The sequence below is a fragment of the Zootoca vivipara genome, chromosome 1 (assembly GCF_965207765.1).
Source record: "Zootoca vivipara chromosome 1, rZooViv2.hap1.1, whole genome shotgun sequence".
Classification (NCBI taxonomy): Eukaryota; Metazoa; Chordata; class Lepidosauria; order Squamata; family Lacertidae; genus Zootoca; species Zootoca vivipara.
This window is the reverse complement of record NC_142582.1, coordinates 58,362,551-58,375,124: the sequence shown is the minus strand read 5'-3', so window position 1 is coordinate 58,375,124 and position 12,574 is coordinate 58,362,551. Positions and strand designations below refer to the sequence as shown.

The following is a 12,574-nucleotide window of genomic DNA, read 5'->3' as shown; positions in this document are numbered from 1 at the left end:
ATGGCCAGAGACTTGAAGGACTGTACAGATAAAACTGACATGGTAGTATGGTAGTGCCCATCTTCACAAATATTAAAATCCTAAAGAGATTTAGTGACCACTTCAGCAGTCTAGTAATCAGACAATGAACCAACCCCTGGCATTCCAGTTCTGAGATACCTACATAACGTCATCCATGCACAAACCTCTAACAACTATCTGTACATTAAAAAGTCACTGCATTGATTCACAGCATCCCAAATACCTGTTAGTGCAGCAAAATCACTTTGGATCCTAAAATAGCACTTCATCATATTATTCAGAAAGTGTTCAACAACTTTCCCACTAAGATCTCAATCTCATTACTCACCTGATGACTGCTATGTGGCTTATTATTGCAAGGTATTGGAAGACACTAAATACAGACTTGTTTGAAATATGAATCACACAACTCTGCGACTTAATGTTAATTGACAAACTGACAACCCATGTCCAAGAGTCAACCAGACAAGAAAATCACAACATTTCAATCAATGGCATAGATTTATGTAACATTGATAGAACATGGTTATAGGCATCTGAGAGCACATGGTGATTTGTGGAATGATACTTTTGTTTAAAAACTGAAATGACTTAAAAGTTAAATGTAACTGAATGGACATGTGGTGCTTGAGGTCGAGGGAGATTGTAAAAAAAAACCAAATCAGTTGTGTATGCATCACTATTTGTTAATTATAAATATTGCAAATAAAATACCAGAATGATAAATAAAAGCGTAATAATCAAGTCAGAGAAAAAGATGAGTATATAGAAATCCAAGATTCTATGTCCAGTAGTTTTCACAAGTGTATAGCAGGAAAAGTATATTTTAAAAGGGGTTTTTTTTGGGGGGGTGCTGATAAGAGGGCAGCTAAAACCAAAATCTGTATGTAATAAATGTATATGGTAGGTCTTTTTTTACATTCCTAATATGCACCAGAAGGCAGCTAAATAGGCACAGTCCCACCTTTCCATTGTGGATTATTGAAGCCATTGTGGGGAGAGAGGTAGAATTTCATTTCTGGGTTACAACATAAGAGCAGTATTTGGACAAGCCCCAGAAAAGGGTCGTAATCAACATAGTGGAATGCAATCAGTTATTCTCAGTTAAGACAATGCTCCTCTCTCTGCCTCAGCTTCCCCTTCTACACTTTGCACATCTGCCTCATCTAGCTACAAACACAGCTGCTGTCAGTATTATATCCAGATGGTGGAGTGCTACATTGATATTTTCAAACATTGTTATAAGCTCAGAGAAAATGGCAACATGGAACCGAAGGAAGCAATTTCTTTTCCCTTAGAGGGCAGAAATATTTATCCATTATAGGGGAAGGGTGGGAAGCCAGGGATTTCAGTTCTCAGTAGCCTCTTGAAACAAAAATATATTCCTCAGACAGGTGTTTAGCATAGACATACTCTCACACAATACAGTGGTACCTCGGTTTAAGTACATAATTGGTTCCGGAAGTCTGTACTTAACCTGAAGCGAACTTTCCCATTGAAAGTAATGGAAATTGGATTAATCCGTTCCAGGCGGGTCCGCGGAGTACTTAACCTGAAGCGTTCTTAACCTGAAGCGAACTTTCCCATTGAAAGTAATGGAAAGTGAATTAATCCGTTCCAGGCGGGTCCGCGGAGGACTTAAACTGAAAGTACTCAAACCGAAGCATACTTAAACCGAGGTATGACTGTAATGGCTCTACAGTACTGATCATTTATCCAAACCACAACACTGCAGCCAACTATTCACGGAGAGACTAAGATACTACTTTGCAAACCAGGTTCCCTTCAGACATTTTGGACTACAAGTTCCATCAGCTCCAGCCATCACAGTGCTGGCTAGCATAGTCAACAGCCAGAGTCCAACAGCATGTAAGGGTCCCCATCCCTGCTGTTCAGAGTGTCACCTGGTTGCCATTACAGTACTTCATACTGAAAGAAAAGCTCTTCTGCATAAATCCACAAACATTCTTATTTTCTAGTACTTCATAACTTTGAGGACTAAACACTAGCAATGAAAGAGGTCCATTGCTCTCTAGCAACATAGGCTCCAATCCCCAGACCCAATATTTTGAGGGTGCTAGTCAACTAAATCTTACTCAGAGTAGACTCACCGAAATTATGATACTTAACTCTGTCATGTTTATTAATTTCAATGGGTCTACTCTGAGTAAAATGAAGTTGAATTACCACCCTTAATCACTAGTGGCAATTTATGCTCTTGATTAGATCACTTCCATATCAGGAGCAAGGTGTGCTGGTTTTGTTCCATGGGAAAAGGAAATAAACCTCTACTTTTTGGTATATCAGGAATTAAACAGTCAGCTACAACCTGAAGATCATAATTAATGTATTGTGACTTGGCAGCATATCTATGCTACTCCCACATATTTCATTGAAGTGAAATCCTTATCTCCCTTCTCTATTCCTCACTGAAGCGTAAGAGAAAACTCACAAGAGCCAAACATGTACAGTATAACATCCAGATAAGCAAAGAAATCAATTGTTCTAAGCTGATATATTTAACAGCAATCTTTTGAGATGCAAGGACTACCTTCAACATGACACCCACATTTACTTATTTTTTTAAAAGTTTCGGTCTCCCGTTTTGACTTTCATTTGAAGCAGCCTAGTCAATGACTTCTGCATCAATACAGTACTCACTTTAGCTTTTCTTTTAGCCTTTTCCTTTGGGCCCGTGTGTCATTCATTAAAAATCAGCAGCTAACAAAAGTGGTGGCAGATTGACACTTCCTGAGAAAAGCAACTTTAATGGGGTTGAACATGTTTTGGAAAGGATTCCTCTTTCACCTGGGGCTGTTCTATAAAGAGTCAGGTTTTTTCTCCTGTTTTTGTGAGAACCACATGCAGACCACACAGGGCCACTCACTCATGAGTGACCCAGTGACGGATCACAACCCACCAGTTGACATATTTTAATAGCATCCTACCCAATTTAAAATTTAGTGTAATAGAGGTTAGTGCTTCTTTTAATAATTTAGCCCAATTCTAAACTGCATTCATGGAATGGATTGAACAACACTGTCTGTCAAATGATGACCTTAGCATGTACATTCTGCAGGAGCAAAACATTGACAGCTATGTTTCCCAACCAAGACTCCACCTACAACTTGCTAGTTAGTTCAAGTATCTTTTAATCTTTTCACACACAAGGTTTTACATAACTTAATATTCCTCAGTGCACAAACCAAGTGCACACACATGCTTCTCTCCCACACCTCTACATATTCCAAATGTTGTAATTAGTAACTGCTAGTCAAAACTACAGTTTTTGAAGTACAGATGTAGTGGGCACACAAATCTTGATGATGGCAAAGTGTACTCAAAGCATATGCCATCAAAGAGAGCTTGCCTATTTACACCATATTCATTAATCATCAAAGGGTATCTTCATATTTTAAGAAAAAATAAATGAGAATATATTTAGCAAAACTTATAACCTAAAAAAATCCCTTTCAATGAGATATCATCTTGCAAGAGTATGATAATTTTAAGGAACAGCTCAATAGAGCCCATAACAAAAAGAGCAGTACAGCAGAGCAGAATTCCTGTAATTCCAAAAGGCACAATGTTTCCAAATATGTGAAATCTAAAGTTTTGTTCCCTGCCCTCCAAGGCTTAAAAAACTGTTGGTATCACATGCCCTTGCCCAAGCCTCTTGGGAGAGCCATACATGTTTCATTCCATTTGGAAGAAATATTTGGCAGGTTAAAATTCATATACTATCAATAAAACTTTCAAGACCTGCATTCTCCCCCCCCCCAGAATACTACAAGACTTGCACTTCATTTCTTCAAAATTCTTTTCCATTAGAAAAAACACAACTGTTTCATGAATGGAATAATTTTTTTATGTAGAGCTCCACCATAGCATAAGGAGTTTAAAAACAAATAAAGTGAACATTTCCAGATTTACCAGAAGGATGTACCACATGCAGTTTCTAGTGTCATAATAATTGATAATATTTTAATTGGCTCGATAAAGCAGTTTTTGTGATCAGAAACTGTATTTTTTTATTTATTAAAGTTGTATACCACCCTTCACCAGAAGATCGCAGGGCAGTTCACAACATAAAAATACAAAATGAGAACACAAATTATATAACAAAAATACCCCAAAACCCCAGTAATAACCAGTATCAAAAACAAACATGTAACACCTCCCCCAACACATTTAAAAGGACTGGTTAGAGACACCGTTTGCACCTGGCGCCTAAATATATGTAATGAAGGTGCCAGGCGAACCTCCTTGCAGAGAACATTAAACAAATGGGGAGCCTCTACAGAAAAGACCTGTTCTCGTGTTACCACCCTCCGGACCTCTCGTGGAGGAGTCACATGAAGAAGGGCCCCAGATGATGATCACAGGATCCAGATCAGTTCAGGACATGGCAATTCTTCAACAATGTCAGGAAAGGCATTTATAATACCAATACACTCTCAATACATGGAGGCTGGCCCTTGCAAAAAAAAAAAAGGTTTTCCAAGGAACAGATAAGGGGTTTACAAGTAATATTAAAATCACACTGCCGAAATATTTATTGCAAACAAAATCAGATGAATGCATAAAATCACATTAATAACATCACATAAAGTGGTTGGCTAATATAAACGGAAATTACCAAGTGTTTGTGCACTGAGAGATATCTAGCATAACATCCACATAAATTTATTCCACCCACCCCCAAAAAATAATGCCACCAAAGCTTGTAGTAGGTGCTGGACTGTGTAACTATGACTCTGCAGAAAAAAATAAAACTTTCAGAGGAGAATATTTTATTGAACTATATACCTGCAGTATAGAAATGGATTTTCCATGCCCTAATGGTGGCCAAGAGATTGATACTGAGGACTTGGAAAAATAAAGATATGATACCCTTCAATCAATGGACTGATGATGTGACATCACTGGCAATTTATGAATGGACTGCTTACAGACGCAGACTTTGTATGGATAAATACAATAATATTTGGAATGAATATATACCAAATGTAGTAGGCTATTACTGTTTACATAAACACTAGGACAATAACACTATACCAACTTATACAAGAACGTATGAGTATACAGTATAGTATATTGCTTTTTAATATATATTTTCACTTTTATATGTATATTTGTTGTTGCTTTTCTCCCTCTCACTTTTCCTTCTGATTTTCTGTATCACTTTATTTCTTTTAACTGAAACCACCAAATATATATGGTGATAAGAGCTGATAGTAGTTCAGTTACTGTGGAAGGATCCATGTCAATAAGTCTCTTTAGGAATCCACCCCCCAAAGCCTGTCAGATATGATATAGGGCTGTTCCACTTCAGTGGTCTGCAAAGCATCAAACTACTACTGAAAAAAACAATGCTAACAGTTACAGGTTCTAAGGCAACATCCTGGAGCTTCATCTTTCACTTTGCTATATTCTACAATCGGACAGTAGCCAATTTAAAATGGTATTTTTAAGTCAATGCAATTCTGAGCAAAGGGTTCAATATGAACAGTATGTGCATGCTAACTGAGGATGCATTCTCAACTCTGTCTTGTATGCAGATGGTAAATAAAGAAGATTTCTCACCTCTATCCTGTAATAGCTTTGTTATGGACTTTCATTATGAGATATACCGTACTTTGCATGTTAAGCATGCCTAGTCCCACAGAGCACCACTCATCTTAAATGCTCAACTGCACTTAAACCCTACAAATGTCAAGAAGGCACATATACTTAATGAAACCTATGTAACATTGCCAAATAGTTTTAACAGCATTCTAAAGGAACTTAGAATGGGGTCACGAAGAGTCGGACACAACTAAACATCCATCCCACAGTGGTCACTGAAAAGATTTCGCCAATGCATGTTGCTCCCTTTTGTGGATCCCCATCAGAATTCTTCTCATGCACTAATCCAATCTCATGTAGAGGGGTAGTAACACTAAGGGCTCAGCTACACAGCTGCAAATAAAACACTTTAAATCTGTTGTAAAGTGCAATATACAAATGTGACACTAGATGGAGACAGTGAGTTATGCAAAATTCAATGTATTTTTCAAAAAAAAATTATAAAAGCATTTTGATACATGCTGTGGCTTGGTCTAGACATAAAATTTCGTGGTCCGTGAGCATGACTGAAGCATATGAAAAAGGCCACATAGTTACAGGCAGGCCTGGCTCTAGGTGTAGTCCCGGTGGCACGGGGCGCCAGGCCGGCGGGCCGGCAGGGGGGGCACTCGCGGCGAAGCTGTGCGGAAGCCGTGCTGCGCGCTGCGAGGGCGGGGACGCCGGAGCGATCTCCGTGCCAGGGTGCCCGACCTGCTTGAGACGGCCCTGGTTACAGTGTAGCATTCTGGTATAACCTGTTAAAGATAAACCCCATATCTATTACAGCTATCATACTGTTGTAATAAAAAAAGAATTACAGTGCTACCTTGGTTTACAAACATAATCCGTTCCAGAGGTCCGGTTGTAAACCAAAAGAGGTTGTAACCCAAGGTGTACTTTTGCCAATGGGGCCTCCAAAAAAATGGGTTGTAATTAAAAACTTCCAGGTTTGACATGGTTGTAATCCAAAATGGGTGCAAACCAAGGTACCACTGTACTATTCCTTAGACAAAGAGGACAAAAAAAAATTAAGGCATTCCCTGTTTAAGTGTTTGTACTATCAAATCAGAATATATTTTAATGCCTTTTCATTTAGCAATTTCTTACAGTTTTGAGTCTACATACAATGTATACAACAAATTATTTTAAGATAGCATTCCTTTTCATTAGATTCTGCTTGCTTAGGAAATACAAAAGTTGGAGCCATGGTTTATCCAGTTTTAACCTTTCAATACTGCTTATGCTCCGTCTTGCCTTCTTGGCTTTTTACTTCAACTGTCTATCCTTGAATTGTGTGATGTTGGATAGCTGGGGTTGGAGAGAACATTTTGCTATGGCCTTTGTAGTACATTAGACAGTGATGCAGCCCAGAGCCATAGCTGGGAGGGGTAGCTGGGTTTTTTTGCCCCAGGTGAAGCCTCCAGAGGGGCACTGTTGAGGCTTCCAGCCTGTGTGTGCATGGGGGTGCCAAACTGGGTCTTTGACCTGGGTGAAACAAAGCCTAGTTTCGCCCCTGATGCAGCCAGTGTCACAACTCTATAACTATGATTTCCATATCTCAAGGAATCCTGGACTCTTTTGAGTTTGAACAGTGTACATACATCCCAGTGCATTAGCTACCTGGAACTCACTCATCTCTCATCTCCATAAGGTCAGGATAGTATATAGTATTTGCATCATTTTAATTCTTTCCTTCATGCTTTTTTTAAAATTAAAATGTCTACTGCATGTTGCACTGAAGCTTTCACTGACCGAACCTTCCATAGCAACAGCCAAGCCTCTTTCTTCTGGGTGATTATAATTAGAACCCAATAAGGTGCATGACTAAATCAAATGAATCCTTTTGATGTATGCTACCTTGCTTTTGTCAACAGAAGGGTAATTTGTCTAAGGTCACAACCCAAGTCAGTAACAAAACTCAGCACAAAACCCCAGAGGGTTCCAACCCAGAGTCACATGATCTAACAATGCCTCCTAATACAGGAAGTCACTTGGGGAAAGGGGTTGAGCACAGGACAAGCCCAAGGGGAGCAGCCAGATTTACATAACAGGCATAGCAGTTTATGGCTGATTCACACATGTTTACCTTATCCAGAGAATCTGCTTATAGGTATCACTTCTAAAAGTGCTTATTCTACTCTATAGACTGATTAGTGAAGCTGCTGCATGCCTGCATCAGGAAAAGGAAAAGGGGAACACATGCAAATTGGTCTCTGTTGAAAAGTCACAAATATTACAGCTACAGGTAGGTAGCCGTGTTGGTCTGACGTAGTCGAAACAAAATAAAAAAATTCCTCCCAGTAGCACCTTAGAGACAGACTAAGTTTGTCATTGGTATGAGCTTTCATGTGCATGCACACTTCAGATATTACAGCTTTAGCCAAGCTCTACAAGATGCACTCCCTCTACTCACAGTTTATTATGTCTGAAAGTCAAAGCAACTGGAAAGCAACTGGCAGTTCAGCATTGGTTGCAAAGGGATTTATTAATGCAGGGAAGTGTATAAAGTTACATAATGAAAAGGCTGTTTGTTTCATCTCCTTAACTTTAGATGGAGCCGCACGGAAAAGCAGAAAACCTGTTGCCAGGCTGAGTGTAAACACAACAAGTGCAATTAAGACTAAGTCTGCTGCACTGTTGGTGCCACCTGTGCTTACTCATCCTCGCCTCCTACCAATCACTTTGATAGTTGCTTGGTACACGAAAATGTTTCTAATATAAGATGTTCTTGAGCAGATAAGAGAACTGTGTCTGGGGAAAACAATTACATTTTCAAAAGAGAGGAGGAGGAGAAAACATTGCACCAAAGTCTTAAACACTGTACTTCCAAATAAGTAGAGAGGATTGCAGTCTTCTAGCCTACTGTCATGCACGTTTACTGATAAGAGGTTTCTGGTACAGCTCACATGCATTCACAGACTGCTTGTTTTTTATAGCTGTTGATACATGCTCTGAGCCTTAGGGGTAGGGTGGGTCAAATAGCAGAGTTCAAGGAAGAGGCCACATGCTTATAAATCAAGTGCAACAAGGAACACGTATGCAGAGTTGAGCCTCAGCTGACTGTAAATCACAATGCATTGCGGTGCATTTGGCGGGTGCTTGCGGTTCAAGCTTCAATGGCCAATGCGTGCTTCAATTTCAACACCGCAATGAGATCTTCTCACGGTTTTGGGGGGGGGGGGTTGAAAAAAAACAACAACTAACTTTACATAGGGAGAGGAAAGCCCATCGCGCCGCCAGAAGAATTAAGCCCGCAACTCCATATAATCTGATTTTACGGCAGGCTGAGCATCTTCGGAAAAGCCCAGGAGCCAATGGGGAAACGGCGGAGCCAGAGACTCGGTCCTCAAATATGTGCGACTGACTCTCGGGGGCCGAAGCAAGAAACACGAGCAGGTTGAACAGGCTAAGCCACTCCGCCCAAGGCTGCGAGCGAATGGATTTCCCCCAAGGAATGGAAACGGGAGGCAGATCGCTAGGTGGCCCCACCCTCCCCCAGTAGGGGACGAGCAGGGGGAAATAAAAGTGCCGGGTGATTCGCCCAGCGGGTGATTCCCAACTTGTAGAAGGCGCTGCAGATCGCAGGAGGGGGCCCACAATACAAAGGTCCAAGGAAACCAAGGGAGAGCGAGAGACATTCCCAGTGACACAGCAGGAGAAAAGAGGCATCTGTTGCGGCTCCCCCGAGGGAAGCGGGCGGGGCGGGGTAGAATTGTGTGAAGCGGAGGTGGGACTGGAGAGAAGGGGGGTTCTGGGGCTCCAAAAGTAAAGGCAGAAGGCGGGTAAATCGCACGGGACAATACGGAAACGGTGTGCGTGTGGGAGGCAGGGAGAAAGAGCGACCCGAGAGTCCATGGTACGCAGCACACTCCCTTACCTGGCCAAGTCTCCACTCGCTTAAGCCGGGACAGAAACAGCCGAGCAAATCCTCTTTCCCGAGTCCAGCCCCTCCGGCGGCAGCGGCGGCTTCTTTCCGCCTTCTCTCAGCGCTGGCAGAACTGCTCCTGCCTCCCGCGGCGCAAGGTCACCCGCTCCCCTCCAGTGGGCGAGCTGGCCCCTCAGTGTCGTCGTACAGCATTCCACTTCGCTCTTCTGGCTCCGGGTTTTGCAAAGCGCCCTCCGCGGCCCCCCGCGATGGTTGCAGCAAGTTGCTTGCTCGCGCCTGCCTTCCCTCTCGGCGGACGCACTAGGAGCCTCGGCTGGCACTGAGCGCGCGCGCCCGCCTCTCCCAGCTGAGCTCCTGGCAGAAGAAATGCGACGCTTCGCTTGGTCTCCGCAACCTGCAGCCTCGCCTCAGCGCACCGGCCCGGAGCGCCCGGCTCGCGCTCCTCCCATTGGCCAGCCCCGCCTCCCCAGCCCCGGGCTCCGCCCCGCCCCCCGTGTCCTGCTATGCCAGGTATGGGCAGAAGAACTACAACAGAACAGCGAGGGAGAACAGGAAGCGCCGCTCCGCCAGCCAACCACCGTTTGCTCCCCTTCCTCTGCCAGCCAGCAGATTCCTAAAGTTTGGAGGAAGACGAGCTTGCGTTTCTTTTTGAAATCGATATCCGTGGCAGAAGGCGGGTTTTGGAATCGTTCCCTAGCTCTAGGAGAGCTTTCCCCTGAGGCCTATCACGTTGCATCCAGAGCATTGCCAAGTTTTCCTGGTTCTTACCCCATAGCTTTTAGGTAAACAAACACCTGACCAAAGCCAACGCTTACCTATTCCAAGGCCACTTCGTTGGGAGTTTGGGACTCTTAAGAACCTGGTGACAAATGAGGCTGCCCCTCAGACCAGGAATCCTGGCTCTACAGCAGCATTTCTCAACCGCTGCTCCGCGGCACACTAGTGTGCCGCGAGACGCTGGCTGGTGTGCCGCGACGTGCGGCGACGAGAAGGGCGATTTGCATTGTCACGTGCCTGGCGGCCGCCAATACACAACACTGACCCGCCGGAAAGCAATATTTCTCCTCCTCTTTCCCAAAGCTCAGTGCAAACGAGCCTGGCGGCCGCCAATACACAACACTGGCCCACCGGAAAGCAATATTTGGCAAGTGTTTCTTACAGTCATAACTATAATATAGGGCGGCACAGAGTTAAATTTTTAAACTTTTTTAATGGTGGTGTGCCTCGTGATTTTTTTCACGGAACAAGTGTGCCGTGGCCCAAAAAAGGTTGAGAAACACTGCTCTACAGCACCGGCAGATCCACTTGGTAGGTTGAACCAGGAATCTGCACTTCTTTGTTGGAAGGTTTTGAAGTTATTTTCATAAGTGACTCAGCAGAAAGAATACCTTATACAGTAACAGAAGTAAGGAGCTTTCCATGGGCCTAATTGGCAGGAGTCCTACTTGGGTCTGGAGGGGCTGTGTTCCCCAAGCCACAACCACCCATCCCACACCTGGTGTTGTACATGGTCAGGTAAAGACACCACTGCAAAAGGGTTGTCATTCGGTGACATTTAAACTTGATGTGTGCAAGCCCCACTGAGATTCATTCCAAAAAATCTTGGTCGGATGTTCCACTGAAATTAATGGGAGTTTATACTTCCCATAATGTATGTTTATGGTTGGGATATTAATGTTATAGTCTTAGCTTTGCCTCTATCGCAGACTGAATTACCTAATCCAGTTCCACCCCATACTCTTGCAATAAGTCATAGCAAATATTTGCCCTTGCATTAATCAGAGCTGGATCAAATCCATTTCTCATTCTTCCTCCTCTTATTGCTAGAAACTGCAATGCATTCCAGGAACCCTAGAGTAATACATTTAAAGTAGTTTTAAAAAACCAGGGCAAATTTACATTTGTTTAGTAAAAAGAGACAATGACTTGTTGAATGGCCTAGGTCTACATAGCCATAGTACTTTATATTACTAGCTACATAATTAGCTGCTAACACTTATATATGAAGTCACCATCTTATGTGATGATAATAACAAGAGGCAGGGCTGGAAGCTAAGTAATAATAATAATAATAATAATAATAATAATTTATTATACCCCGCACATCTGGCTGGGTTTCCCCAGCCACTCTGGGCGGCTTCCAACAGAAAAATAAAACAGAATAATCTATTAAACATTAAAAGCCTCCCTGAACAGGGCTGCCTTCAGATGTCTTCTAAAAGTCTGGTAGTTGTTTTCCTCTTTGACATCTGTTGGGAGGGCGTTCCACAGGGCAGGCGCCACCACCGAGTTGCATATATGCCTTCCCTTCAGATGTTTTTCGACTCCTAACTCTCTTCACCCTGACTATTGGCACTGTTGGCTGTGGCCCAGTTTCTGGGCTTTCCAGAAGAAGAAAAAATGGTGCAAATTAGGCTCCTATGTATAGGGAACTTTTGAACTGGAAAATTCTCAGTTTGCATCAGAAAAAATCTGATATCAAAACCATAGGAAGTGATCTAATCTAGCAAGTTTAAGTTACTTCTATTTAGCAGACAAGGTTAAAAATGTGGAAACTGCCCAACTTGCCTAATGTTGTATTTGCAATTTGTGTCTGTCCATTGTTACTAATGAAGGTATGAAACGGGGAAAATTCCACAGGGAAATTCAGCACTCTAAAAATTTCCACCCCAAATCACTACGGAGGCTTCTGTAAATTGTTACCAAAACATCTGTAGAGCACCAGAATGTGAAATCTAGTGTAATCCAATCTAATACTTGCTTACATGGAAGTAAATCTGCGGTCAATATGATATTTTGCATACTAAGTGTACTTAAGAGTGCAGTCTTCTTACAGTACAGGATTTTTTTATACACATGTGACAAATTGCAGTTAAAATGCAATTAAAAATCCATCCATTAAAGCATTTATTGAAATATATGCACAAGTTGAGCATAGTACTGTAGCCTTAGTTTTCTTCCCATTAAGGTATGTTAAGCAAGTGCCCTCTTCACGTTAGCAGCCCCAAGCACTGGACAGTGAATATAGATCCACTCCACTAGATGATAATGATGGTGATT

At 42.3% G+C, this 12,574-nt stretch overlaps 1 protein-coding gene across 4 annotated transcripts in view; it reads right to left on the bottom strand.

Annotated features, from left to right (window-relative positions):
* RASSF7 (Ras association domain family member 7) overlaps positions 1-9,979 on the bottom strand; it is a 56,744-nt gene extending 46,765 nt beyond the window's left edge. Inside the window, exon 1 of one of the 4 annotated variants that reach the window (XM_060276542.2) lies at positions 9,506-9,979. The gene's annotated coding sequence lies outside the window, so the exon portion shown is untranslated. The remainder of the gene's footprint in view (positions 1-9,505) is intronic. The other 3 variants (XM_060276531.2, XM_060276533.2, XM_060276535.2) reach the window with 3 other exon arrangements.
* Between the last annotated feature and the right edge of the window lie 2,595 nt (positions 9,980-12,574).